We start from the raw sequence: 24,687 nt of genomic DNA, 5'->3' as shown, positions 1-24,687 counted from the left end.
AGTCCAGGGCTTCTCAGGGAGACAACCCTATAGTGACCATCTCACTAAAAGAGAAATATCTACTACTTGTAACTCTTGTAACATTCTTTTTTCTTCTTCTTTTATTCCCTAGTCTTCAGAAAGTCTTGCTACAACATTCCAGGCTTATCTTAGCAATATTAAGTACTGGAGGACTGAGCTAGAAATAAAGGAAAAGAGAAGCACTCTGTCCTCCGCATCTTCCTTCCCCTAGGCCACCAAGACGGTAGTTATCATCTTTAGCAATAATTGCCAGAGAAAACATGTTTTTTCCTTGAAGGTTCAAGCACTGGTCCTAATATTCCATTGTAACCTCTCTACTGAAGCTTCAGTTGCAAAAGACATCAATGACCTAATTGGAAAACCAGTGAGCACTTCAAACTCAACATGCCCAAAGTGATCTTCCAAAATTCGTCTGATCTTTCTCTTTCAATTGATTTGCCCACTTTGGTTACTGGCATTACTAATTATCTAATTCCTAAACTAAAATCTCTGATTCTTCTATTTCCTTTACCTTCTAGCTGTCAAATCCTTTCAAGTCTGCTTTTTAAAATAACCCACACACTGGACTAGTTATTGACAAGATCGGATTTTATTTTCCACAAGTGAATACCCACAAGCATAAGAATGAAGTTAGACCCTTTTTTCACACCATACGTAAAAATTAACACAAAATGGATCACAGATCTAAATGTAAGTCTTTGGGACCCTTGGTTTGAAAAACCTTTTTTGATATGACATCAAAAGCACAAGCAACAAAAGAAAAACAAGATAAATTGGACTTCATTAAATTAAAAACCTTAATACTTCAAAGAATAACATCATGAGGGCTGGCCAGTTAGCTCACTCAAGTAGGTTGAGCATGACGCTGATAATACCAAGGTCAAGGGTTCGAATCCCTGTACAGGCAGGCAGGCAGGCAGGCAGGCAAGAAGGAAGGAAGGAAGGAAGGAAAGAAAGAAAAAGAAAAAAAGAAAGAATATCACCATGAAAGTGAAGAAACAATCTACATAATGAGAGAAAATAATTACAAATCACATATCTGTTAAAGGACATATCTAGAATATTTGAGAATTTACAACTCAACAAAAGACAACCCAATTAAAAAATGGGCAAAAGACTGGAAAAGACACTTCTCCAAAGAAGATATACAAGGCCAATAAAAAACAAAAACAAAAACAAAAACACGCTCAATATCTTTAGTCATTAGGGAAATGCAAACCAAACCCACAATGAGATACCAATTTAAACCTATTAGAATGTCTATAATCAAAAAGACATATATAACAGTTGGTGGTGAGGCTATGAAGAAATTATTATTCTTTAAAGATTATTTTGTGGTATGAAGAAATTAGAAATCTCATACATTCCTGTGGAAATTTGTAAAATGGTGCAGTGCTTTGGAAAATATTTTGGCAGTTCCTCATAAAGGTATGTTTAGAGTTACCAAATGACCAAGCAATTTCACACCAATGTATATACCCAAGGGAATTGAAAACAGCTGTCCATACAAAAACTTGGACAAGAATGTTCATAGCAATATTATTCCTTAAAGCCCAAAATGAAAAAAAAAACAACAAAAAACCAACTAAAACAACAAAAACCAAACACAAATCCAAACGTCCATCATCAGTGAATAAACATATGTGGTAGAATCATACAATGGAATAATTATTTGTCTATAAAAAATAATGAAGTACTAATACACAGTATAACATGAATAAACTCTGAAATATTATGCTGAGTGAAAGGGACCAGCCACCAAAAAGTCACATATTTTATGATTCCATATGTGAAAAGTACAAAAAAAGCAAATCTATAGAGATAGAAAGTAGTCTAGTAGTTGCCAGGAGCTGGGAGAAGTTGAAGAGAAATGTGGAACGACTGCTAATGGTTATGGGACTTCTTCATGGGGTGGCAAAATATTCTAAACTTGATTAATGGTTTCCTATCTCTGTGAATATACTAAAAACCATTGTACACTTTAAGTAGCTGAGTTATATGATAAGTGAACTATATCTCAAAAAAGTTGTTATATTAAAAAAAAAAAGTCCCTCAAATCTGTCTTCTATTGCCATGCTCAATGCCATTGCCACAAGTTACAGTGAGTAACCAACAGGTCTCATTTTTTTTCATTTTTCCCAGCCCACCCCCCATCATATACCTCCACATCACTTCTATGCCTTTCTAAAAAACAGATCTGTTCTGAGCAAATAGGTAACATGTGAATTGTAAAGGAAGAAATTTATAAACATGACCACATAAAATTAAAACTTTCTATTATGATAAAACACCATCAAAAAATTTTAAAGAGCCCCATCCCCACCCCAGCCAAGTGCATGCCGACCAGAGAGGCACCACACCAGAGAGGCCCAAGTCCCACAGAGACCACATGCCCTGTGGTGCCAGTGCACAACCAAGTAGGTAGGCCCCACTGCTGCTGGACTCCATCCCCAGCCCGGCCGAGTGCGCAGCAACCAGAGAGGTGCCTCCCCAGAGAGGCCCAAGATTCATGGAGACCACACGCCCTGCAACGCCAGCCCCCGACTGAGCAGGTAGGCCTCGTCACCACCGAACACCATCCCCAGCACGGGTGAGTGCGCACCAACCAGAGAGGCAACCCCCGGAGAGGCCCGAGTCCCATGGAGACCAAGTGCCCTGTGGTGCCAGCGCATGACCTAGCAGGAAGGTCTCGCTGCCACCAGACTCCATCCCCAGCCCGGCCGAGTGCATGCTGACCAGAGAGGCGCCTCCCCGAAGAGATTTGAGACCTGTGGTGACCACACGCCTGAGGTGCCAGTGGGCAGCCAGGCCAAACCGGCAGCCCTGGCAGGATCCTAGCCAGACAATAGTGTCAAACCAGTGGACCATGAAATCCCTTGCCACAATGACTAAACATCAAAGGAAAGATACCAGAAATATGAAAAATCAAGAAAGTACACCACCAAAGGGTAATAACTCTCAAGCTCTAGATCCTATAGAACAAGAAGCTCTTGAAATGTCTGACAAGGAATTTCGAATGACAATTCTAAGGAAACTAAATGAGATACAAGAATACTCAGCAAGAAAACACTATGAAATGAGGAAAAGTATATGGGACCTGAAAGAAGAAATGTACAAGGAAATCAATGCCCTGAAAAAGAATGTAGCAGAGCTTCCTGAGCTGAAGAATTCATTCAACGAAATAAAAAACACAACAGAGAGTTTAACTAGCAGGCTTGCAGAAGCAGAAAAGAGAACTTCTGACCTTGAAGATGGGCTGTTCGAAATAACACAGGCAGACAAAAAAATAGAAAAAAGAATTAAAAACACTGAAGAAAATCTAAGAGAGATATCAGACAACCTTAAGCACTCAAATATCTGAGTCATGGGTATTCCAGAAGAAGAAGAAAAAGGAGATTGCATTGAAAACATATTCAACAAAATAGTGGCAGAAAACTTCCCAGGTATAAGAAAAGACACAGATCTTCAGATTCAGAAAGCTCAAAGATCCCCAAATGTATTCAACCCAGAAAGGCCTTCTCCAAGACATGTTATAGTCAAATTGGCAAAACTCAAAGATAGAGAATCTTAAAAGCTGCAAGAGAGAAGCATCAAATCACATATGAGGGAGCCCCAATCTGACTAACTTCAGACTATTCAGATCACAAACCCTAAAAGCCAGAAAGGAATGGGATGATATATTCAAAATACTAAAAGACAGAGTTTGCCAGCCAAGAATACTCTACCCCACAAGGCTATCCTTCTGAAATGAAGGGCAAATAGTATATTTCTTAGATGAATAAAAACTGCAGGAGTTCACTACCACACGATTACCCTTACAAGAAATTCTCAAGAGAGTATTGGGTTTGGTACCTGAAAAATAACTACCACTGCCATAAGAACTCAAGAAAAATCAAAACCCACGAGTAAAATAAAAATGCCAACAATGAAGAGAGGGGAAAAAAAGTTTATCTACAACCCAAGAAATCAACAATTACAGAAGACAAACAGTAAATCAGAAAGAAAGGAACAAAAAACACTTAAGACATCCAATCAAAAATCAATAAAATGCTAGGAGTAAATCAACACTTTTCAGTAACAACTTAAAAGGATTAGATTCCCGAATCAAAAGACACATACTGGCTGACTGGATTAAAAAGGAGGACCCAACTATATGCTGCCTTCAGGAGACCCACCTCACCTATAAAGACTCACATAGAATAAGAGTGAAAGGATGGAAAAAGATTTACCATGCAAACAGAAATGAAAAACGATCTGGAGTAGCTATTCTTATATCTGATAAAATAGATTTTAAACTAAAAACCATAAAAAGGGATAATGAGGGCCACTACATAATGATAAAAGGATTGATACATCAAGAAGACACAACAGTCATAAATATATATGCACCCAATGTCGGAGCAGCCAGACTTATAAAGCAAACTCTATTAGACCTAAAGAAGGAAATAGACACTAATACCATAATAGCAAGGGACCTGAACACCCCAGTGTCAATATTGGACAGATCATCTAGGCAAAGAATCAGCAGAGAAACACAAGATCTAAACAACATTCTAGACCAATTGGAATTGGCAGATATCTACAGAACATTCCACCCAACAACCTCAGAATATTCATTCTTCTCATCAGCACATGGATCATTCTCCAGGATAGATCACATGTTAGGTCACAAATCAAGTCTCAACAAATTCACAAAAATTGGAATTATCCCATGTATTTTTTCAGAACAGAATGGATTAAAATTAGAAATCCATAACAAACAAAATTCTGGAAATTATACAAACACATGGAAATTAAACAACATTCTACTTAATGACATATTGGTCCATGAAGAAATCAAACAGGAAATCAAAAAATTTATTGAAACTAATGAAAGCAATGATACATCATACCAAACCTCTAGGATACTGCAAAGCAGTACAGAAGGGGAAACTTATCACACTAAATGCTTACTTCAGAAGAATGGAAAGATGGCGAGTGAACAACCTAATACTTCACCGTAAAGAACTAGAAAAACAAGAACAATCCAAACCTAAAGTTAGCAGATGGAAAGAAATCATTAAGATTAGAGCAGAACTTAATAAAACTGAAACCCAAAAAATGATACAAAAGATCAATGAATCAAAAAGTTGGTTTTTTGAAAAGATAAATAAAATTGACATACCATTAGCATGGCTAACTAAAAAAAGAAGAGAGAAGATCCAATTATCAAAAATTAGAAAGGTGATATTACACCTGATACCTCTGAAATACAAGGAATTATTTGAGACTACTATAAACAACTATATGCAAACAAATTTGAAAATCTGGAGGAAATGGATAAATTTCTGGAAACATACCAACTACCAAAACTGAGCCAAGACAATGTAGAAAATATGAACAGACCAATAACAATAAAAGAGACTGAAGCTGTTATCAGAAGGCTCTCAACAAAGAAAAGCCCAGGACCAGATGGATTCACAGCAAAATTCTACCAAACATTCAAAGAGGAATTGACACCAATTCTCTAGAAACTATTCTAAAAGACAGAAACAGAGGCCATTCTCCCAAACTCATTCTACGAAGCAAATATCACCCTGATACCAAAACCGGGTAAAGATACAACAAAAAAAGAAAACTACAGGTCAATATCCTTGATGAATACAGATGTGAAAATCCTCAATAAAATATTAGCTAACAGAATACAGCAGCACATACGCAAAATTATACACCATGATCAAGTGGGATTCATCCCAGGGATGCAAGGTTGGTTCAACATACACAAATCAATAAATGTGATACACCATATTAATAAAATCAAACACAAGGACCATATGATCATCTCTATAGATGTTGTTTGCATTTGTCAAAATTCAACACTCATTCATGACGAAGACTCTCTGTAAGTTAGGTATAGACAGAAAGTATCTCAATAAATTAAAGCCATATATGAAAAACCCACTGCCAATATCATCCTGAATGGGGAAAAGCTGAAAGCTTTTCCTTTAAGAACAGGAACTAGGGCTGGCCCGTGGCTCACTCAGGAGAGTGTGGTGCTGATAACACCAAGGCCCTGGGTTGGGATCCTATGTAGGGATGGGCACTTAGCTCACTGGTTGAGCGTGGTGCTGACAACACCAAGCCAAGGGTTAAGATCCCCTTACCGGTCATCTTTAAAAAAAAAAAAAAAAAAAAAAAAGAACAGGAACTAGACAAGGATGCCCCCTCGCACCACTCCTATTCAACACAGTGTTGGAAGTACTAGCCAGAGCAATTAGAGAAGTGAAGGAAATACAGGGCATCCAGATTGGAAAAATGAAGTTAAACTGTCTCTGTTTACAGATGACATGATCCTATCGAACAGCCTAAAGCCTCTACAAAAATATTATTCTTGGAGTTGATAAATGATTTCAGCAAAGTAGCAGGACACAAAATCAACACACAAAACTCAATAGCTTTGTATTCTCCAATAGTGAACATGTGGAAAGAGAAATCAAGAAAGCTTGCCCATTTACAATAGCCACCAAAAAAGTTAAATACTTTGGAACTGAGTTAACCAAGGATGTGAAAAATCTCTATAATTAGAACTACAAACCACTGCTGAGAAAAATTAGAGGACACAAGAAGATGGAAAAATATCCCATGCTCTTGGAAGAATCAACATTGTGAAAATGTCCATGCTACCCAAAGTGATATACAAATTCAATTCAATCCCCATCAAAATTCCAAAGACATTTTTCTCAGAAATGGGAAAATCTATCCAGACATTTATATGGAATAACAAAAGACCACACATAGCAAAAGCAATTCTGAGCAAAAACAAACAAACAAACAAACAAAAAGCTGGAGGCATAACACTACCTGACTTTAAACTATACTACAAAGCTATAATAACCAAAACAGCATGGTACTGGCATAAAAACAGACACACTGATCAATGGAATAGAATAGAGAATGCAGAAGTCATCCCACACACCTACAGCCATCTGATCTTTGACAAAGGTACCAAGCCTATACAATGGGGAAGAGACTGCCTCTTCAGCAAATGGTGCTGGGAGAACTGAATATCCATATGCAGGAGAATGAAACTAGACCCATACCTCTCACCATATAATAAAATCAACTCAAAATGGATTAAAGAATTAAATATATACCCTGAAACAATAAAAGTTCTCAAAGAAAACATAGGAGAAACACTTCAGGAAGTAGGACTAAATACAGACTTCATGAATATGACCCCAAAAGCATGGGCAACCAAAGGAAAAATAAACAAATGGGATTATATCAAACTAAAAGGCTTCTGCACAGCAAAAGAAACAATTAACAGAGTTAAAAGACAACCAACAGAGTGGGAGAAAATATTTGCAAAATATACATCTGACAAAGGATTCATATCCAGAATATATAAGGAACTCAAACAACTTTACAACAAAAAAAACAAGTAACTCAATTAAAAAATGGACAAAAGAACTAAACAGGCATTTCTCAAAGGAAGATATACGAATGGCCAACAGACACATGAAAAAATGCTCAGCCTCACTCAGCATTCGGGAAATGCAAATCAAAACCACACTGAAATACCATCTCACCCCAGTTAGGATGGCTAATATCCAAAAGACTGTGAATGATAAATGCTGGTGAGGTTGTGGAGAAAAAGGAACTCTCATACACTGTTTGTGGGACTGCAAAATGGTGCAGCCTCTATGGAAAATGGTATGGAGGTTCCTCAAACAACTTCAGATAGATTTACCATATGACCCAGCTATCCCACTGCTGGGAATATACCCAGAGGAATGGAAATCATCAGGTCGAACGTATACCTGTTCTCCAGTGTTCATTGCAGCACTCTTTACGATAGCTAAGAACTGGAACTAGCCCAAATGTCCATCATCAGCTGAGTGGATACGGAAAATGTGGTATATCTACACAATGGAATGGTATTCTGCTATAAAAAAGAATGAAATAGTGCCATTTGCAACAACATGGATGGACCTAGAGAGAATTATATTAAGTGAAACAAGTCAGGCACAGAAAGAGAAATATCACATGTTCTCATTTATTTGTGGTAGCTAAAAATAAATAAATAAATACACAAGCAACCTGGGGTGGGGGGAGGGAAGAAGACAACAACAATTACAATTCCTTGAAGTTGATACGATGAACAAACAGAAAGGAGATTGTAGGGAGGGAGGGTGGAGACGGAGTGGGGAGAGAGGTTTCAGCAATGGTCCACAATAATGAACCACATTGTATATTGACAAAATAAAATTAAATTTAAAAAAATTTTTTTAAAGAAAAACTAGGAAAAATGTGTGCAACCTGTATGACAAACGCTTAATTTTCATAATATATGAAGAGCTCTTACAGAGCAATAAGAATAAGAGAGAAAAATACACCAAGCATAGGAATAGGCAATTCATATAAGAATTAGAACTCACTAACAATAAAAGACACTAGTAATTTTTTTAAAGTTTTCTTTTTCTTTTTTTGCCTACATAGATGTGCAAAAATTATAAAAACTGACAATGCCCAGGGCTGGCTAACGTTTTGCAAAATAGAAACCTGGAATGAATGTAAAATTGTAAACCATTTTAGAAGGCAACTTGACAATATCTATTAAAATTTAATATTCATCATTTTGACCCATAATTTCCACTATGCAGGGTTCCAACAAAATACTGCCACAGTATATACTGATAAAAGCACAAATATGGGCCTCCAGTCAAGATGGTAGAATAGATGGCCCCTAGCATTACTCTCTGACAAATCAACCAATTTACAACTATAAAAAAGCAACGACAGTCAGGCTGGGGCCACTAGAGCTTAGGGGTGGAGGAGAGACCTACAGAGTTCATGAAGGTGGGAGAAGCCATCATGAGAGAAAGAAAAAACCCCTCTGACTGTTTTGAGCCCTGGCCACTTCCAGGCTGGAGCTGCTGAGCACTGGGAGCAGAAGGCAGCAAAAGCCACAGCTGTGCCCTTCGGATGAAGTTGCTTGGAGGCAGCAGGGGAGAAGAGGGCCATGGTGGCCCCCAGGCCAGCAAGACCACTAACAGGATTCCCATGGACCCACACAGGAGCAAGGAGCCACAACAACTGAAGAAAAGGAGCTACTCAGAGGCAGGCGAGTCAATGCAAGGGACCGGCATATGGCCCGTCCCATGGGAAGTGTTTGCAGCATGGGTGGTGGGGAAGATGGGTCTACCAGGAGAACAATGGGGCACAGCAAGGACAGCTGATCTCTCCCCCACTCAGTGTAGAATCACACAGAGGAGACTGGTCAGGAATACAGAATTGCACTGGGTGGTTTGCTAAAAAGACTCAGGCCTAGATCAGAGTTTCTACACAACCCAGGTGCACCAGATCTCTTGAGAGCTGGAAGTACCTATAAAGTCAACCATTAAAACCTGAGCTGCACAAAAAGCCTTCCCCAGGGAATCAGCAGCAAAGCAGCAACTTAGCTCAATCACAGAGCTCAAATCCTGGTCCCCACAGGAAGTTCCCCCATTTTAGAAGTAAGCAAAGAACAACAAATTAGTTCCAGCGCAGAGTTTAAATGGTAGGAACAGCAAATAACCCAACACAAATGAAAGAAAAAACAAAGTACCCGCAACCAGAGACAATGTTTGGTATTAACTAGTAAAGGTCTCATTTCACCAAAGAACATCTATAACACCTAGAAGGACCAAAAGTCCCCTGGGCTACCAAGCCAGAAATTGGGGTCAAAGGACAACCAGGCACACCACCAGCACCACGGGGCCCTCCCAGGGTCCTGAGGCATGGATTCGCGGACTAGACCCCCTCCCACAACCAGGCACACTGCCATTGCCACCACCAACTAGGTAAAGAGCATGCCAAAAACATCACCTCCATGTGGCTGGCCCACCACAGCTACCACAAGAACCACGGCAGCCACAAAAATAGCTAGATGCCACAACCACCATGCAGATGGTCCACCAGCCACTGGAGTGCACTGACACAAGGAGAGTCACCAGCAGAGACCAAAGAAGAGACGATGTCTCTCTCCACAAAGCTCATTCCAGAGTGACAGAAGAAGCATCTGCTCTGTGATAATATTGGGGGACCTGAACACACCTCTCAGCATTAGACAGATCATCTAGGCAACAAATCAACAGAGTAACCATTACTCTTTCAGAAAGAGAGAAGAAATATAGGGTAATTAGAGGGGGGAGGGATGGGGAATGGGGAGAGACTAGACAAGGGGCATAAAGAATAAGTATGATTTTTAACTATATATATATATATATATATATATACACCAGTAATATTGACTTGATCAATATGTCATTGTTGATCCCCCCAAATATGTAAAATTATGATTCAATAAAAATTTTTTAAAAAATTATTATCCTCAAACTTTATGACTTGTTCCTAAGTCACATTTCCATGTCTAAATAAATCATTTCAAAGACAAAAAAATAAAATAAAGCCATCCTAGGGAGTGTGAAGTGGTATCCCATGGTGGTTGATGTGGGTAATATTTTATGCTATAAACAATGGACATTAAACATTTATTTGGTAAACTAACGCATAAGTAGGATCAAAAGTATTTATGTGCTCCATATCTTGTTAAGAGAGATACAACATGCAATATAAGATACTGAAACTCTGTACTTGAAATAATGATAACACAAAATTAAAATAAATCCATTTTAAAAAGATGATTATGTAATCAATTAAGGGTTACCTGTGTCTCATAAGCATTAACTGCTTTGAAACTTCAATAAAAGTAGTCAGGTAAAACTTCACAAAAGAGGGGCTGGCTTGTGGCTCACCTGGGAGAGTGTGGTGCTGATAACACCAAGGCCACGGGTTCGGATCCCTATACAGGGATGGCCGGTTAGCTCACTTGGGAGAGCATGGTGCTGACAACATCAAGTCAAGGGTTAAGATCCCCTTACCAGTCATCCTTAAAACAAACAAACAAAAAAAAAAAAACTTCACAAAAGAGGTGTGATAAGGCCAGGGTAGGAAATAAGACATTCAGATGGAGTAAAATGTATGAGCAAAGACAAAGAAATAGCAATGAACTTAAGTGACATTATAAATGACAATATTATAGTGAACATATTGACCCAAAGAATAAGGACTAAATGAGAGACAAGACTGGAAAGTCTATCAAGCAGCATCAGCATATACAGCAAAGACCTGGTAATAGGTTAGAACAAGAATTTTGTTCAAATTCCTCCACTTAATTCTGTGAAACAGGTTGCTTCCTCATCTGTAAAATGATATGTTCCCTAAAAGATCATATGAGATTTAAATATAAAATGTAAAAAACGCCAAAATAACCACTTAGAAATAACTGAATACACAGGAGATGCATCAATGAAGAATCTTTAAAAAAATTAGACTTGACACTACAGAGAAAAATAAGTTTCTGAATTTTATAAGGATGTTAAGATGACAAAAGTAGTGTTTAATGAAGATGTAAAAGGGCTAGAGAGGAAAGATCAATGTGAAAAAGAAAGAGCTAGAGGGACATTGCAGTCATTAAAATTTGAGGCCATGACAGCCCGATTCAGGATAGTGAGTAGACCAGTTATGGCTCAGAAGGAAAAAGCCAACAAAATGTTGTGGCAAACTGGCTCTTAAGTATTAAAAAACAAAACAAAACAAAACAAAACAAAAAAATACCTGTCAACAGTTAAGGTCAGGGCAATGGGAGAAAGGTGATGTTACAAAGAGAGACAGAGAAGTGGAGATAAGAAGACAGGGTTAGGAAGAAAAAGTGAGTTCAATTTTGACAGATTGGCATAGAAGTGACAGTTGAGAACAAAGTGAAAATGTCCAGTAGGCAATTGAGAAAAAAAAAATCAAGAACAACAGTTTTTCAACCTACATCTTTTTCAAGCCTTTTAAAAGGCTTTTTAAAAACAGAAATGACCATTTCTAACTCCCAAATATTGTTTGTCTACTCAGAAGACACTAGATTTCACAAGAAACCCTGGCTGCAGCATTCGGTTTTCCAACCTTTAAAACACAGAAATGCGGCTGGCCAGTTAGCTCAGCTGGTTAGAGTGCAGCCTTGTAACAACAAGGTCAAGGGTTCAGATCCCCATACCTGCCAACCGCCAAAAAACAAAAAAACAAAAAAACCCACAAAAATGTACAGGAGAAGCCTGTGAGGGTGGTGTTGAGTACACTAGCATTCCACATTTGCACATTATATGTTTCTTCCTAAAAAGACTTCAAGATCATGGTTCCAAAGACAGTAAAGTATCTGAGTTCTGACTCCAAGTTCCACAGCAGCTGTACACGTCACTTACACTGCAAAAGGTATAAGTTGAAAAAGCATGTCACAGATAGTGGATTTTAGAGAAAAGATTTACCTTGATTTGATCAAGAGTCTCCGTCATAGATGTGGGAGGCGTGCAAAGTAACATTTATATATTTTGTTCATAACTTACCAAAGTTATAATAATTTTATATTTATTTGTGTGGTCATTTAAGTAGTGTTGACCTTATCCTTTAGAATACAGGGACTACGTTTCAGTTTGCAAATCATACCAATAAACAGCACATAGTAAGTGCTCAATATTTGATGACAGAATGAAATAGACTCTATCCCAGGTCTTCTGAATCTGAATAACTAGGTATTAGACCCAGGCACATATACTGAAAAGAGGACTAGACTGAAAATAAAACAGTGAGCATCATCTAAATAAAGGTAGTAAATCCATGCAAGAGAACAAGAGTACTTGTTTATGTAAGTGAAACAACATGGAAACATTTGCAGCAACATACTGCTAAAAGGTACTGCAGAGGAAATAAACATTTAAAAAGGGCTGAGAATAAAGAATAACTGTTTGCTAAAAGATTCTAGTCACTTAAATCCATAGTAACATTTTAGTGATCAGCCAAGATTCTGGGTCTATTAACTAGCTTATGAATAAAATTATCCTATAATAGCAGACTTTATTGTATCTTATATAGTAAGACTTTAGTATCCTGTATATCATTAATTCTCACAATAACCATCTCTCCATTTTACTGAGGAAATTAAATCATGGGGCCTCATTATGATTCAAGTCACAAAGTAAGTTAAGTGATTTAGAATGTATTTATACTATCACTAAATTCTGAAGTATTTTCTAAAAGTCAAACAAAAGTTCCACTTATATGACATTTTATAATGCTCCCAAGACAGAAATGACCAATTTAGCTGTAACAAGCCATAACTTTCCAAACCAAAGATTTAGAGATTCCTGAAAGTCAGTCCTAAAGAATTTCTACACTTTTCCAAGATATCTTCCCCTTGTAATCCTTAAACAAATAAGAAATATTAGAAATACTAGAAATATTTATCACAAAGTGAGTCAAATCATTAGGACACTTTTATCTATAAGAAAAACTGTATTAGTAGTTTGTACCACATACATGAAGTATCATATAAAGAAAAAAGAGGTCATAATTTTGGATTTCTGAACCAGGCAGCTGCCAAAAAAACAAAACAAAAAGAAAATAAGAATCACACGTGGTTTTTGAATAACTTATTAACAGGACTCCCCCTGCAATATACAAATTTCCTTAGTAGCACCTTATAACTAGAAGAAAAAATACAAGAAAACTAGAAAGTTAGCTTTAATTTCCCTCCCAATATTTTCTTAAATACAGTAAGGGAGTTAATAAATATTACTGTTTCCATTTCTTCCACAAAATATACTAGACTTTATGATTAGGTAATACTTAGTAATGATGAGGCTATTCACGATTTCTTTGTCCTAATTATTTCTAAAACATGCAGATTCACTATATTCTAAGTAAAAAACCAAAAGATCACTTAGTATAGACTTACCCAGGTTTCCTTGCTCGACTGTCAGCACCACTTCATCCATCACCATGGCCCTAAAGTCCAGTTCCTCCTCACAACATCTGGTCTTCAATGCTCGTAATATCCCTTTTTGGGGATAGTCTTCCCTGATTCGACGATCTGTCAAAAACCACAACTTGGCAGCCACAGAGCTACACATCTTGATCTGCTTGTTGTTCCTTCTGGATTATTTCTTCTTGAATATACAGTTTCTAGATGGAAGAAAAAACACACATACAAGGTAAATCAAGAAATCTACTTGATTTCGGGATCTCACACTATAATGCTGTGATTGTAACTAATTATACAAACAAGAAACAAAAGAAAAAAAAGTGAAGAGACGTTATGTCTTCTTCCTCATTCAAATTAAAAATTTTTTACCCCTAAAAAGACAGAAACTGGCAATCTATCCAGAAATAAGATTTCTCCATTTTCCCCCAGGGAGCTGGAACTGCAGTTTAATTACAGCAGGTCACTTAGCAGAAATGTTCAATACCATTCCCTATATTATATACTACCTAGTACACAGAAAAAAATGAGATAGTAACACCTATATTACTAGATAAGCATCAATGCTAAAGTCATTTACATAGTAAATTTAATCAAAATAAACTGGAGAATGAGCAAAAAGGACTTTAAATAGTCAAAATAAATGCCCAGTTCCATTCACTAAATTCTGTTTAGTTCAGTCAGAGGACAGCATGTTCTTACTCAGTGTTTCTATTCTCTCTTTAAACAGAATTTTTTTTTAAAATAAACAAATACAGTTTGTTTACTAGAATGTGAAAGAGGACTTATTTTAGAGTGCCACTTCTCTGAGTTTTATCATGAGCAAGACTACAGCTGAAAATTGGCTTTCTGAGAAGAAGCAAAAAAGTTACAAATTAGAGAACAACAAAAGATAACCCCCCCCACCAACCCCCCACAAAATTTCAAGTATCATTGAGGTATTATTCCCAGATGACATAGCAAACCAAAAGCAGAAGGAAAGCAGCAAAGATCAGAATAAAGCTAAGGTTATCCAGACTGGCGGCTTCCTGAATACAGGCAGCTGGAACTGTTCCCTCAGGTACCCTTAATGCACTCTCCCAGGTATCAGCCAGAAGGGCCTGCTCCACAGTGGTATGTAGTGAGACCAGAGCATCACAGGGCAGAGACACCACGAGAGCCAACAGCAGCGCACATGCCCAGCCCCTTGGCCTGCCATACTTGCCCACCTACCCTACTCGTAACCCACCTACCCCATGACTCATTGCCTCGAAGGCAAAATTAGTCACTGGTGTTAAATTAAATAAGCAGGAGATCTACACTAAATATGGTGATAATTCACATACTCTCTAGAAAGAAACTGTGCTAAGTTAATACCAGATACTCTGGGGTGAGCAGTTTTAGACATATGACTGACGATTATTTTTAATGAAGAGAAATATGTTTATTCTTTCAAATACCATACTATCCCCAATTGTGGTCAGCTTGTTTTGTGATGTTTTGTTTTTGGAGGCTGGCTGGTATGCAATTTGTAAATTATAGATATTATTTGTGCTATAGTTTGTGGTATTTAAATTTTTGTATAAGATAAGCACCAGACCTATTGAAATAACATATACATATGTAAAATGCTATGGTTTTCCCTACAGCAAAATATTCTATACATCCTACAGGCTCTAAACTTATGCTCTTTTCCTAATTATTGTTCCACTGGTGCTGTATCTCACAGTAACAACTGACCAGATTTTTTATACACAATAATTTTACAGTGATCTCCAAAGATTAGTTTATTGTCAGGGAATGAAAAGTCTCAACTTCTGCCTGTCTGACAATACATTCCCATTTCCACAGGAGAAAGTGCAGCTAGCCTTCCTCTGTGCCCAGGTGGCGGAGCCTCCCCCAGAGCTACTGCTGCAGCAGCTGCTCGTCTTCTTGTGGCTGCTCCATCGGGATTCACATCTAAGACACCAGAAATGTCAGGTGAAGACTCACCAATTCCAAAGGCAGAGACTCCATGCCTGCTTGCTCCTCCCCCCACTGGCGCTCCCAGCCTCAGGCTGCCAATATTCTGGGTGGGTACCTCCTCCACTGGCTGCAGTCATGTCCTCCCCTTAATAGAATTTTAAAACATCTACTTTTCTAATTTGCCATTCACTAACATCAAGGAAAAAGAAAAACCAAAAATGCTGACAAGAAGTCAAAAAGACAGCCATAACTCTACATAGTGTGGGGGGCGGAAAGTACACCAAACGATAGTACTACTAATGATTCGGAATCTTAAAGTTCAAATGATACTATTTTCAAAGATGGGAAAGAGTCCCATGTAAAATAAAATGATTAATTTTTTTCCAGCAGTTAAAGGAGTAAAATTGGCTACCCAATAAGGTATCTGTAAGAAAATATTCTCCAGCAGTGTAAGATAAATGCAACATTTGCAAATGTCCACAAAACTAATTCCCTATTTCTTTATTTCCCTCCCAGAGTATCAAGGAAAGCAATGCATAAATATCAGATACCAAATAAATGCTACCTAAGGGAAGAAAGGTAGCTTTTTTGAAATAAAGAGAAAGTCTACAAAGAGAATTTACTCTTATATGAGAGATACTTCTTCACACAAACTTGTGAATAGGCATACCAATAAAAAAACATGACCCTGACCCTGGAATGCTCCAGACAATGCTAATTAAATGGGTAACAAAGTGCTTCATTTATCTCTGACACAGGAAAAAAAACAGACATTTGTTTCATGATTAAGATTTTCTTGATTTTAAGATAATACTATAGAGAGTACCACTTTAGTTATTTCCCCTTTTAATTACAATTACCATATCAGACTAACCCTAGGGATAATTTATTTTTCTACCTTATAAATGATTTCAAGTAAACATTCTGAGACTTAAAGCTTAGTATTCTGTTTCTCATCAGGACCTATTTCCTTAATAAACAAAGGAAAAATTAAATATTTAGAGTCAAAACCTCAAAACATATAACGAATATTTAGTATTTCCAAAAGGATATATCAATCTAGTCCCTACAGAAGGACAATGAGACAGTAAAAGATTTATATCATACCATAAAATAAAAGAAAAAGTTAAAATGACAGATCAAGGATACCTTTTCTCTCCCCCTCATTTTTCTTGTAAGGTTGTTTCCCAAGGGTAATTATTCTAATAGAGAAAAAACAAAACCACCATCTACCATCTGAAGGTATTACGGTACCTGTTGGGAAAATGGAACAATTTGGTCAGGCCCCCCTTGCCTTGGAGCCGGTTCAGAGTCCTTCGGTATACCCAGAGGAATGGAAATCATCAAGTCGAAGGTATACCTGTTCCCCAATGTTCATCACAGCACTCTTTACAATAGCCAAGAGTTGGAACCAGCCCAAATGTCCATCATCAGATGAGTGGATACGGAAAATGTGGTACATCTACACAATGGAATACTACTCACCTATAAAAACGAATGAAATACTGCCATTTGCAACAACATAGATGGACCTTGAGAGAATTATATTAAGTGAAACAAGTCAGGCACAGAAAGAGAAATACCACATGTTCTCACTTATTGGTGGGAGCTAAAAATTAATATATAATTCACACACACACACACACACACACACAAAAACCGGGGGGGGTGGGGTGGAAGAAGATATAACAACCACAATTACTTGAAGTTGATACGACAAGCAAACAGAAAGGACATTGTTGGGGGGGAGGTTTTGGTGATGGGGAACAATAATCAGCCACAATGTATATCGACAAAATAAAATTTAATTTAAAAAAAAAAAAAGAAAAGAAAGAGTCCTTCGGTAAACACTGTGTGTGGGTGGAGTAGGTGCGCCCTCACGGCTGCCCTTTGGCTGGTGTTTTACTGCCTTGAGTGCCCACCCCGCACTGGCATGTTTTTCCAGACCTGCAGCTTCCAAGGATCATGAGGCTGGTTGCCTAGCATATAGACCTGCGTGAAGCGATCTGGTGACTGAGCCTGGCATGTGAAGGGTTTGTGACCCAGTCTGTGAATGGGCTTGAGGGGTCTGGGAGCTCCAGACCCAGCCCTAGCTCACCCATCGACCCAGTTGGTGCAGGATTACCAGCAGGTAAAAGAGCCACGACAACTAGCATGGTTGCCTAGCTTTACAATTGTTGTCACGAACAGGATTAGGAGAGAGACAATTGGTGCTGTGAATAGAATTCGTGACATCAACCTTAGCATTAGCCTCGCAGAAGCCAGACAGTACCTGATACTAAAAGGAAAATCTTTTATTCCAGATAAGACCAAAGCATATGAACTCAGAATCCAACGCCTGAAGAAAAATAAAGGTTGGAGAAGAAAAACGGATATACCAACACACAAGGAAATTTGTATACAATTCTATTGTATAATGGACAATAGAATCTTAATAGAATTTACACCACTTGATAATTACTAGACTTGTTTTCAATGATATCATCCACTCTTGGATGGGAAACACAGGAGCTGGATCAGGTTCGGGAAAAAAAATAATAAATCTGTGTATCTTGAGTTTTAGGCACTCCACAGTCTTCTTTTCTGTGATTCTTTTCTCCTGACAGCCCTCCCCTTCTGTATATAATCCCCCCAGTGCTTCATTTTTAAACCTTGTTTTCCACTCTCTGGAAATGTCGTCCTCAACCAGGTTTCAACTATTATCACTGAAACACTGACCCCCTAAATATCTCTTTCCGACCAAGAACTCTTGACTGAATTTCAGATTCTATTTCAATGAGCATACTGGTAGGCCATCCCTTACTCAATGCCACCCACTGTTGCCTCAGTTGAGCATGTAAAAAAATTAAATTTTGTATTTACATACCTCCTTTAGCACCTGTATTCCCCACTGTGATCATTTAAATTTTATATGTCAGCTTGGCTAGGTTATAGCGTCCACCTGTTTGATCAGACATCAGTCCACACATCACTGAATGTCTTTTACAGATGTGACCTCCCTATCATCAGTTTACCTCAAGGAAAGGAAATTACCCTTCATAACGTGAAGAGGCCTCATTCAATCAGTTGAAGGCCTTGCTAAAGAGCAAAAACTGAGAAGAAGGAACTCTGCCTCAAGACTCAGGACTCAGAGAGAGATTTATAGAAATCCCAGCAAGTTTCCAGCCTGCTGGTCTACCCAACAGATTTTGGAATCAAGACTGCAACATCATCTCCTGTCCGAGGTTACAGACTGCTAGCATACTCTACAGATTTTGGACTTACCAGCCCTGCAACCACATGAGCCAATTCCTTAAAATAAATACAGTCATGCATTACTTAATGATGGGGATACATTCTGAGAACTGCGTTGTTAGGCAATTGTGTCATTATACAAACATCAGAATGTACCTACACAAACCTAGATGGTATAACCTACTACACACCTAGGCTATATGGTATATATAGCCTATTGCTCCTAGGCTACAAACCTGTACAGCATGCTACTGTACAGGACACTGTAAGTGACTATAACACAAAGGTATTTGTGTATTTAAACATTCCTAAACAGAGAAAAAGCACAGTAAAAATAGGGTATAAAAGATAAAGGGTGGCACACATGTACAGGGCACTTACTGTGAATGGAGCGTACTGGAATTTGTCCTGGGTGAGTTAGTGAGTGCTGAGTAACTGTGAACACCTAAGACATTACCGCATACTACCATAGACTTTATAAACACTTAGGCTACACTAAATTTATTTAAAAAGTAAAGTAACTGTTTGATACACCATTCTCTATACACTATGTATATGCACTATACACAAGAAATTTTTCAGCTCCATTATAATCTTAGGGGATCACCATCCTATATGCGGTCCATCACTGACAGAAACATTCTTAGGGTGTGTGTATATATATACTTTATATATAATATACTTATACATATAATATTGCCTATTGGTGCCATTTCTCTGGAGAACCATGTTGACACAGTGATCCTAATTAAGGTACTCAATTCAGAAACCTGGTCATTTTACTTCCATCTTTCCTTTACTACTTATACAAACACACGATGTTAATGCTATCTCCCAAATATCACTTGAATTTTACTCTTCTCTTCATCTCCAGTACATTCAACATATGACACTTGGAATGCTATAAAGGCCTCCAAACTAATCTTCTGCCCTTTCTTTCTTCCAGTTTACTGAACACACTGTATTCTCTCATGCTTCTTGTTGCTTGGAATATATACTCCAGACCTACTTAATCAACTCAGGGCTCAAATGTTAAGTTTTCTCTGGCTCTTAAAGTCACCCTTCCTCCATGAGTCTACATAATATTATACATATAAGAGTATTCTAGCCATTCTCACACTATAATTCTGGTTGTTACTAGGGACGTGAGACATATTGAGGAAGCAATGAACATTTGTTCTTACTATCTTTATTACTCAAGATTGAAAAGTTAGTAGTCCTATTTCCCCACAAAAGTTAAATCTTACTGCAAACAACAATTGTGTCTTCCTCAGAACCTAGGACTTCTAAGATATCAAATACCATATAACAAAGGGACAGTGTTTGAAAATGTTGAATGATTGCAGGCCTTATCAAAGTTTAGATACTGGACTAATTTACTGAGAATTTTTATACATGTTATTTCAATTCAACGTCAAGTTTTCTAATAGCCACTTTACAGATTAAGAAAACTGAGGTTAAGAGAATTAAGAGACTTATTCCCCCCCAAAAATTCTTAATTATATTAAGTAATACAGCTTGGATCTCAAGAATTTCTGATTCTAAGTCCCAAGAGTCTCCCTCCAAATCAAGTTATGTGATTGACTTAATAATAAAAATTTTTACCTTTTAACACCAACTTTATGACACTTCAGGTTTTAGCCAAAAATCTGTTTATCAAAGTTTTTTTCCCCACAATGAGTCCTAGTGCCTCCAATTCTTTTCAATACACAAAACAAAACACAATGTGGATTCTCAACAAAAGACTAGCAAACAGAATCCAACAACACACTTAAAACATCATTCAACACGATCAAATGGGATTCATCCCAGAGATGCAAGGGACAAGAGTTAAGGGACAAGAGTAATTTTAAGAGTTTGCTATATTTAATCATAAAGAAATATCAAAAAACCATACCCATTTCAATATTAAATACCAGACAAATGTGTATCACTATAAGATCTAAATATACTTATCCAAAATTTGTAACATTTTTTCAGTTTCTCTTAAAAGAAACCAACAAAAAAAATCAAGCCTAATGTTACTTTTCATTATCATCATACAACTGATCCTGAAATAATTAGCTTTGTTACAAGTTAAAGTTAAGGGAAAAAAAACCCCACAAAACCATAATTTCAGTAAGAAGAAAAAGATATAAGCAGATGAGTTCCATGCAGACAAGCCACTAAGGGAGTAGAGCTGTCTAGCTCGATGGCTTTTGTCCTCCAAGCCAATTCTGAGAGGAAAAAAACAATGGAAAAGAAAACATTAAAAATAACATCATGGCATTAGTTACCATGAAGCCAGAATGTCAGTTCTTTTCTGCAAACCTAACACGTACAGATACATATGGCACATGAATCTAAAATAAATTATGTACAGATATTTTCAGAGGTTCTCTATAATTTCTTAGCAATCCTTAATATGACAAGCAGGAAAATTGCAAGTAACGAAAGACAATTTCCCCAACATCTGTACCTAATCTCCCTACTCAACCTCTCTTGAAACTGCACTTCAGCACAACTAACATTTAAAAATAACACTTTTCTCATTGTTCCTATCACAATCTCCTCCCTCAGCCTTTAAAGTAACATAACTATTACAATTTCTAAAGGCTCTTTTCTCACATATTTATGACTTATCCCATTTGCAGAATACTTTGTAAACTAACTGCCATAAAATAGTCTTTCTACAAATCCACATCGCTAAAGTGACCACAAAACAGTTGTCAGCAAGCAATGTACGATAAAACACACCCATCTCACTTTATGTTTGGTTTTCTCTCTTCACATGTTGTTCGTGGGTATAGAAGTCCTTCCTCCATCCATTTTCACTTGGTTTATGTCTCTAAATCTGCTCCCCAGAAGACGATAAAAAGCTGCTCCGGCATTCCAAAGTGTGAAACAACTCACTGTGCTCTGTCCCCTTCCTCCATCAGCTACCAATGTTCATGGTCATCAATCATCTGCCTTCCAGCTCACGGAGCAGGGAGCTTTGAGAAATGAATTTAATGACTTACCCCAGCAGCAAATTCCAGGTAGATACAATTAGGGAAAGGAAGAATTGGGAGATATCTTAAAAGATATGTCGCTCCACGTGCCCCAACAAATTAATGCCAGAGGCTTGATTTGTGTTCATTGGTCAGAGAAAATAAGAATGTCCACTTTACTGTGTTTCTTCACCATATGGCTGAAAAAGGGTAGATGATTTATAAGATTTTGCTGGTAATTTCCCTCTGGAGAGGAAAAGGGGACAGAATAGACAGGAAGAGAAAAAAGGGGATAATTTCTTGTTGTCACTCTCCCCTCCACTCCCAGAAGATACTATTGACTTGAGTATATTCAAAAGGGACTCTCGAGAAACACGGGAAAACCAAAAAAGCTATGCAGTAGAAACTAAGATAAGTGGAATTTTATCTGGTAGCCAATGGGCTAAAGGTTAGATACTCAGCTCCTTCCCCCCTGCGGAGGGAAAGGCAGGAAGAGAAAAGTGGCTCTTGACTGAGTGGAGGATTGTATGTGACTGACTGTTGCTGTTCCCCTTCTTGGCTCTTTTCTCAGAATCAAAGACTGCCCCTCTCCCTGACAAGCAGACTCCAGCACCTGGTAGGGGTGAGAGAAGACAAGAGAGAAAAAAAGGGAGACAGAGAAAGATAAAAAACATCAACAGCCATGTTGCCAAACAACTCAATCAATGACTCGAAAGAAGGAAATTAATAGCACTAACCAAGACAGAAAGGAATAAACATAAAATCGATTACCCCAAAACAAAATAGGTCTCCTCCACCTTGAAACACTAAGTTAACACAAGGCCATTAGAAAAAAAAAATGTTATGACTGTTTTTAAAATTAGGTTTACGCTTCCACGACTGAAAATTCAGTGTTTAGTCCAAATGAATATCTTAAAAGTATTTTGACAATTAATTGCTTTAAAAAAACAACAGAAGAAATGACCTTCAAACAACCCAATATTATGAAAAAAGGTGAGATTTAAATAACTGAAATTTGAATAGTTATAGTTAACAATTAAGAACTTCCATAAATATAATAAATATATCAAGCCCTCCCCAAAATAAAAATCTTCCATACTAAGCTGCCCATATATTTCCCATACAGTTTTAGAATTTAACCCAACTCCACAAACATGTGGGAACAACATATGTAATTAGTGAGAAAATAACAGCACACTGAAAGAATTTACATCGAAGTTAGTAGAATAACCTCACGTACAGAGCAGAATCAACGCCCCATCTCTACTCGCAAGCACAATTAGGACACCAGTCTGCGGTAAGAGATAAGGATACATTCGTAAGACCGAAGTTATTACTCCTGGCTCGGCTTTTTTGGGCGAGGGCTAAGCTTTCACATCATGGTCAACGTGCTTACAAATAAAGCCAAACAAGCCTTCTTACTCAGAGGGCTGTCAAAGGAAAGACGGGAACGACACTGAAACGCAGACGTGAGGAGGAAAACGTGGAATTGGAGCAGGACCTGCGGGACGAGCACCCCACTCCCGTGCTCCGCCGGTCACAGCGCGGGCCCGTCCGGAGGCAGCCGGGCAGTGGAGACGCCCACGCTCGGGGCCAGCTTAGCAACCGCAGGTTGGACTCCAGAGCATCCCCGGGTTACCACACCCCTCACCCAAAGGGGAAACCATACTTCTTTCACGCCCGAGGTCGCCGCCTCCCTCCGAGACAGTTCTCCCAGTGTCGCGCACGCGGCTCTGTCGCCCCCTCCCCGCACACACGCCACGACGACCTGCTTCTGCCTTGCTCCCCGCCGACCCCGGCACCCAAGCGACCACCGGCCTCCACAAGCCCCGGGCCCCGGGCGCGCACGGCCCCGCTCCCTCCCCGGCCTGCGCCCGCTCGTCGGGGTGTCCGTTCCGCCCAAGTCGCCCACTCCGGAGGGCGGGCCCCCGCCTCACTGCCCCACACGGGGAGGGACGCGACTGTGCCCTCACCTGGCCCGGGCGGCGCCTCCCTCGCCGTCGGCCGCCGGAGCCCGGCTGGGGCCTCTGAGGAAGCGCGGGCAGCCGGGCCGGCTGGAAGTCGGAGGAGAGGCGGGGGAGGGGTCGGGATGCCGGGAGCCGCCTCCTTTCTCCTCCGCCGCCCGCGGCTCCCGCGGCCAGCCGGACGTCCTCTCGCACTCGCCCACTCTCTCGCGGCCTGCGGTCGTTCTGCCTTCCCCTCCCTCCCACTCCCACACGCACTCACTCCCACACACACGCACCCGGCCGCTCCCCGCTCCCTCACTCGCCTGCCGCGCGCGCGACCTGCTCACACACCGCGCACGCGACGCCGGCGCACCGTCCCGCGCTCCCTCAGGCCGAGGCGCCGCGCGCCGCCAGCGCGCCCGCGTGCAGGGGACCGGCGCGCGCCCGGCCCCGCCCTCTCGACGCGGCGGCGCGGCAGCCCAGCGGGCGGGGGGCGGCGGCCGGCAGAGCGAGGGGCCGGGCGGGCCTCCGAACCAGCCGAGCCGGCCTGACACCGGCGTCGAGAACCGCCCCCGCAAGCTCTTCGTCCGCACTCGCAGCCATCGCCGGCCGATGCGGCCGTGGAGAGGCGGTGGAGCGCGCGCGCTCCGAGGACGCGCTTTCCCACCCGCCCCCAAACCGTCCTCACTGAGAAAGGGGAACGGGGGCGGGAGGGGGCGAGGTTTGTTCCCAACTCGAATCGGCGAGATTG

At 39.5% G+C, this 24,687-nt stretch overlaps 1 long non-coding RNA gene across 2 annotated transcripts; it reads right to left on the bottom strand.

Moving 5' to 3' along the window:
• Positions 1–636: 636 nt before the first annotated feature.
• Positions 637–24,332, bottom strand: LOC134361019 (uncharacterized). Of its 2 annotated transcripts, XR_010021378.1 has the most exons (4): positions 23,964–24,332; positions 13,820–14,046; positions 10,797–10,930; positions 637–917 (listed from the first exon to the last, which is right to left on the bottom strand). It is a non-coding gene; the product is annotated as an uncharacterized LOC134361019 (long non-coding RNA). The 2 variants fall into 2 exon arrangements; XR_010021379.1 differs by lacking the exon at positions 10,797–10,930 and having other exon boundaries at positions 23,964–24,326.
• Positions 24,333–24,687: the final 355 nt, after the last annotated feature.

The sequence above is a fragment of the Cynocephalus volans genome, chromosome 12 (genome assembly GCF_027409185.1).
Source record: "Cynocephalus volans isolate mCynVol1 chromosome 12, mCynVol1.pri, whole genome shotgun sequence".
Taxonomy (NCBI): Eukaryota; Metazoa; Chordata; class Mammalia; order Dermoptera; family Cynocephalidae; genus Cynocephalus; species Cynocephalus volans.
This window is presented reverse-complemented; position numbering and strand designations above follow the sequence as displayed.